The 6,000-nt window shown below is 39.2% G+C and overlaps 1 pseudogene; it reads right to left on the reverse strand.

The window, feature by feature from the left end:
• Positions 1–5,623, reverse strand: part of LOC128314046 (peptidyl-prolyl cis-trans isomerase A-like) — a 30,077-nt pseudogene extending 24,454 nt beyond the window's left edge.
• Between the last annotated feature and the right edge of the window lie 377 nt (positions 5,624–6,000).

Below are 6,000 nucleotides of genomic sequence, written 5' to 3' on the forward strand. Positions count from 1 at the left end.
ATGTGCAAGTTCTCTGAGGGACAAAAAAAAAATGTAGGCAAGAGTCAAAGAAGTCAAGTAAGTGTTTAATGCTACAGTGATTTCAGGAATTAGGACTGATAACACACTGTTGGATTTGGCAATTAGGAAGACACTGGTGACCTTGGGAAAAGGAGTTCCTGTAAAGTGATGAGGCTGGAAGCCAGACTGTCAGTGAAGGGATGGTGAGGGAATGATGGCTGGAATTGTAAATTGCTCTCTGGAGAAACTTGGCAGTAAAAGTGTAGTAACTCTGAAGAGTACTATGAGCTGGAGACATCGTTTCCTTTTGTTAGGGAAGACATAAAAATATTTGTGGGCAGTGGTGATAGAGCTACTAGAAATCAATGCTCATTCAGAAGAATCAGGAAATAATTACAAAGCACAGATACATAAGAGGAAAAGGAAAGCTCTGGATCATTAAATTGTCCTTACATGATAGGATGCAAAGAAAAAAGAGCTAAAAATATATGGACTTATTGGGGTGATAAGAAGGATACCAGAACAAAGGTATTTTGGAAGTTTGCGTAAGACAGGAAGTAGGAAAACTTGTGTCAGATAACTGTGATCAAGCAAGTAGGAATCAAAGGTATTTGCTGTAAGTCAGATGTCTTGAAGAGGATCTGAGGGCTGAAAGACGGTGAATGGATGGATGGATAGATGGATGGATGGACGGACAACAGAAGAAAATCTAGAGGCACACTTTGGTTAGTTAGTGTCAAAGGAAGGGATGCACCGAATAGGTAGAATCTCATTATTAAGTGAATTTGGAGTTTTGAATAACCCCAAAGTGTGTTGAAAGTGGATAGGTCAGAGCCATTATAAACTGACCCTACAGGGTCATCACAGTCCACCTTATAAAGAGATCCTACTGCAGCCCCTGTGGGAGACAAGACACGCTGATTATACAAGTGGCATCAATGTCTTTTCTTTGAGATGTGGTGTTTAATATGTTGCATTGAAACCAGAACAGATAAAACAAATCTGCAACCGCTTTCTCCCACCATATGCAGAGTAAAAGAGCCAATACATCTCTTTCATGGCAGAATATAGCAGACTTTATCTTTGTGCTTACCCTCCACTGTTAAAACGAAAGCCTATTGGTAAATCTAAATATATTAGAGAAACAATGACATTTTGCAGGACCCACTGGGCATTTATAAAATCTTGACCACAGTGAATAGTAGATACCTCCCCTGAAAGGCAGGAAAACCTGGCTAATGTGTCAGCTTATCTATTAAAGAGATGTGGCAGCATAAGGATCTATTTCCTTTTTCTTTATCCTTAAAAATCTATTACAAATCAATTTCCCTTTATTGATAGCGTATTCTCTAACAACTCAGTCAACACCCAAAGTACATACTTAAAAGAGATAAGAAAAAAAATGACCTTTTATCGGTCTGTAACACTGAGTTGCTTGAATTCTGAAATTCAAATCCAACTTTAGGAAAAGGAAAAACAAAAAGCTCTTTCTCGGCATTGATGCCATTTATTCTGATGCAGTTTGGATTTCATAAGATTCTGTTAGTCTAAAATTCTAGACACATCTATGAATTCAGGCGATTTTAAAAACGCCTCTACAGAGGCACATGTTGATTTAGGAAGTGCCCACATGACAGTAAAACAACCAATCAATTCAGCGAAAAAAAAATCCATTGATTCAATAAAAACATCAAACAGGCTGTTTGCTGTCATGAAGATCAAACTACTGTTTGACAGAACTTTTACTTTTTAATCGATGGTATTGACGTCCATCAACACAGTCTTAAGTTGACCAGACCATGTGCCCCTTACAAAAAAGGTCCAAGTTGCTGATTGTGAAGTTATTTCCGTAAAAGAGCACAGATGAAAACCTCAACGTGAGGCCAGGATTTCAACTTTCACTTTCCAGCTCTTCCCATCACATCCATTTTTTTTTTTTTTCTTAATAACCTCCTTCAGGAAGAAATTTGTTTTGGAATGTGGTGCTGTTTATTATGTAGCACAATGTTCCTCAAACAATGTCGCCACCATACTGAACAGCATCTTGTGTTTTCACCCCTAAAACAGAGGTAATAGATTTTAGCCTTCCTTTCTTTGTATGCATCGTTCGTCTCTCTTGGCTGGTATATCTGGAATTTGTAGCATATCCATCATTATCTAACTGCCAACTGTTTTCAGAGGAGCTGTTGCTTTAAGCTCATTATTTCCTCCGATTGGAGAATCTGCAGAGCCTCTTTCTACAACACACAGCAGCCAGCATGGTACATGTGTACAGATGAATGGTCGGGTTTGTCCTTCAGAGACTCTTTGTACCCAGCTTTGCCCCAGAACTGCAGCGAGTAATGAGCAGCAAATGCATACTCATGTGCCTTAAAAGTGTACAGTGAACCCGTTAAAAACATTGCCAAAATAAAGACCACATTCCATAAATAAGCTGTTAATATGACCACATACTTCCACAGGGTCTCCTACTTACCTAAGAGTTTGGGGATTATCATGATTCTCCTGTAATTAGTTTCCACAAAACTTCCTTGAAGTCAAGTGTGGTTGATTGGGCAGGTGCCTTTCAAGGAGAGTTATATGAGCTACACTTTGGGAGATTTCCAACTAAATCTGAGAGTGGATGATGAAAGACCCAACATGCAGATTGTGGGAAAAGTAGGCAAAGACGCTATGAATGCTTTTAGTTTAAAGGTCTGTGAAATCATATCCCCAAGGCACCTGAGTTACAATCAGAGAAAAAGATGTGTGTTCCATGTCTTTCCCTATAACTCATTATTTAACAACCTAAGTTAAAGGGATAGATGTTTCAGAGTTTCTGAACACAATTTTCAGATTTTTAAGGACTGAATGGTATCTGGAAATATTGAAAATGTAAAACTTACTGTCCATACTGATCTCTACAGTCTTGGGGGAGGGGTTGTGAGATAACGGGGAGTAGATGTGGAAATAATTGCTAGGTAACCAAAATAAAGCATCTTTCCCTCCTTTTCCTTTAACATAGTTCGAAACAAATATAAGTAACACTCCACCATGATCAGATCCGGTCTTATACATTATGTGTTGTTGTCGTTTTCACTAAAGCAAAGAAAAGCCAAGAGGATTAGTTATCTCAGCTGTAAATACCTGAGTTACAGAAACACAGCTAGAAAGCCATGGTTTCCTCCCCTTCCGCACTCTTTCCCATGGCTAAAATCAGCACGGCTCTACTGACGTCTAAAAGAAAAAGGTGTATTGTCACTGACTCCTGCCATGCTAACACTCAAGTGTACCACCTCTAGTGATCTAGAGTCATTTTGGATCTTTAGTATTGATAACAATTGTTTATGCTCACGTGAGTGGATTAAAATCACTGTTACCATGAGAAACATGAATCTGCACCCAGTGATTTTAGCAAGAATATTAAGAAAATCTGACATAAAAAATAAACAAACACCATAGGCCATGGGACATTAAGGCGTCAGAAAGGACAATCAGAAAATAACTATGTTTAAGGTCCCAGCAGGAGTAACATCTGCTGCTGCTAATGGTTATATACATTTCAGAACCGAAAGATGGAAACTTTTGGATTTTGTCACAATATATTTTAAAAATAGATCAATGAGAGATGCTCTTCTCTTGAAGGCCTTTCTGTGCTGCTTTACACGCAAATTTTTTTGTGGATTCTGTTTATCCTCTGGCCAATTTTTTTTTAAGTCCAAAAGTAAGGACTGTTCCAATTTCCTAGGTTTGTTTGAAAGAACAAACAGGCTATAGTAGTTTAGCCACTTCATTCCATTTTTCCATGAAATCTAAAGACTATGGACCAACTGAATCGTTCAATTGTAGAAAACATCTCACTTAGATGGTATACAAAGCAATGAGCAATTAAAGGTGTGTTAGAAACAATCCTTATAAGTATGAATCGTTATGAAGATATCTATCTTCCATATTTTTAATTAAACATTTTATTAAGATAATTGTAGATTCACATGCAGTTGTGAAAAACAATACAGAAATATCTTTCCTCTATACTTCCCCCAATCTTTCCCAATGGTAACAGTTTGCAAAATTATAGTCTAGGGTTACAATCAGGATATTGTCATTGATGGACTCAACCCATCTTATTCATGTTTTCCCAGTTTTACTTAGACTCATTTGTGTGCCATTTGGCTTAAAGATTTCAATGTTCTAGTGTAAGAACCATTTTTATTAACCTTTGTCGTGGTATATGATGGGTAGGTGTCATTTGGTGCCTCAATCTAAAGCTAGCTATCTCCCTGGTTCCATAAAATAAGCTAGTTAGTATGTTTGATAACATTTAATTTCAAGGACCAGTTTGCCACATGACAGTGAGGGTAGCAAAGTCTGAGACCAAGACAGATGTTAAACAAGAAAACATAAAAGCTTACAAGCAATATGGCTTGCTTTTCCCCCAAGAAACCGGGTGCTTTGAAGAACACTAAAAATAATATGAAATCGATCTTCAAGTTCACTCCTGTGTGCAGCAATGGGTTGATTTTTGTCATTATTTTTATTGAGTGCCCTCTGGGTACACAGTTCTATACGAGTCAAAGGAAATACAGTTTTATGGATAGAGACACATCTGGAGGACCCGAAGTCTTGAATTCGTGGTTGAGTCCTATTGCAGAACTCCAGAATATAATCACCAAATAGCACTTTTAATTTTCTCTTTCAGTTTCTCCACCCGTGAGTTAAAAATCGTAGGCTATGATAAAGCAGAAAGTTTGGCTACAGGAAAATCGAAAAGAATCATTTGGTTTAATTTTCTCCTTTGCTTTTAGAAGAACATTCTGTCCTCAGTCATAACAGGGGTATAACCTAACAGTTAAGTATTTACTATTTGCCACGTTCTGTGCTAGTCCAGTATATGTACTATCTGGTTTCATTACTACCACATCCCAAAGTTACCTAAAAGTTGGACACTATTTCCTTCTTTTTACAGATGACCGAACTGAGGCTTAGGTCATTTAACTTACTCAAGGCCAAGTAGCTGGCAAGGGACAAAGCTGGATGTGGAAATACAGTTTTACCACAGTATCCATGCCTTGCCCTTGCCAATTACATCATAAGGCTTCGCTTTCTACAGCCCATGTGCTCCATCGTGCACCGAGCCCAAAGGAAATATGACTTCTAGGATCTGTGTACGATTCTGTTCTGTGGCCAGTCATTGAGATTTCCCTATATCACAACCGCGCACGGAATCCGAGAAAGCTAACAATGTGAGAAACGCCCCCCCGCTATTTCCCCATTTCTACCCAGAAAGGAAGCTAAGACTTTAAAAAAATGAAAATCAAATTTCTCAGGAGTAACGTGGATAACCCACCATTCTGAAGCAAAGTGGGAGTTACGGGGCCAGTTTAATTAAAAGAAAAAAAAAAGAAAAAAAGGGGCGCCTGGGTGGCGCAGTCGGTTAAGCGTCCGACTTCGGCCAGGTCACGATCTCGCGGTCCGTGAGTTCGAGCCCCGCGTCGGGCTCTGGGCTGATGGCTCGGAGCCTGGAGCCTGCTTCCGATTCTGTGTCTTCCTCTCTCTCTGCCCCTCCCCCGTTCATGCTCTGTCTCTCTCTGTCCCAAAAATAAATAAACGTTGAAAAAAAAAATTCCTTAAAAAAAAGATAAATAAATAAACAAATAACAACAACAACAAAACCCTAGTGGGTGGTAAGTCATTTGCATACCATTCGGTACCCAGCAGCAAGAGTGAAAGTGGAGTCTTGCCAGGAAAAGACCGGACCTGAACAGAACAGTAGGCACATGCATATCCTGTGCTTTAATACAGAAGCATTGAATTTATGAGTCCTCAGAGGCCTTTTAAAAGCTGGAACAAGAATCCAGAGCTGGTAGCCTTCAGAGGACACTGTGCAGAGAACAAAGCCCGGATGACATCAAATCGAGGGATCCCACTTCCCCTGAGGGGTGTAATAAATCCCAGAGAGCCACCCACGGTACCGAATGTATTTCTTTGGGCACATGCTTAAATATCTTCATTCTCAAGGCC

The sequence above is a fragment of the Acinonyx jubatus genome, chromosome C1 (genome assembly GCF_027475565.1).
Source record: "Acinonyx jubatus isolate Ajub_Pintada_27869175 chromosome C1, VMU_Ajub_asm_v1.0, whole genome shotgun sequence".
Lineage (NCBI taxonomy): Eukaryota > Metazoa > Chordata > Mammalia > Carnivora > Felidae > Acinonyx > Acinonyx jubatus.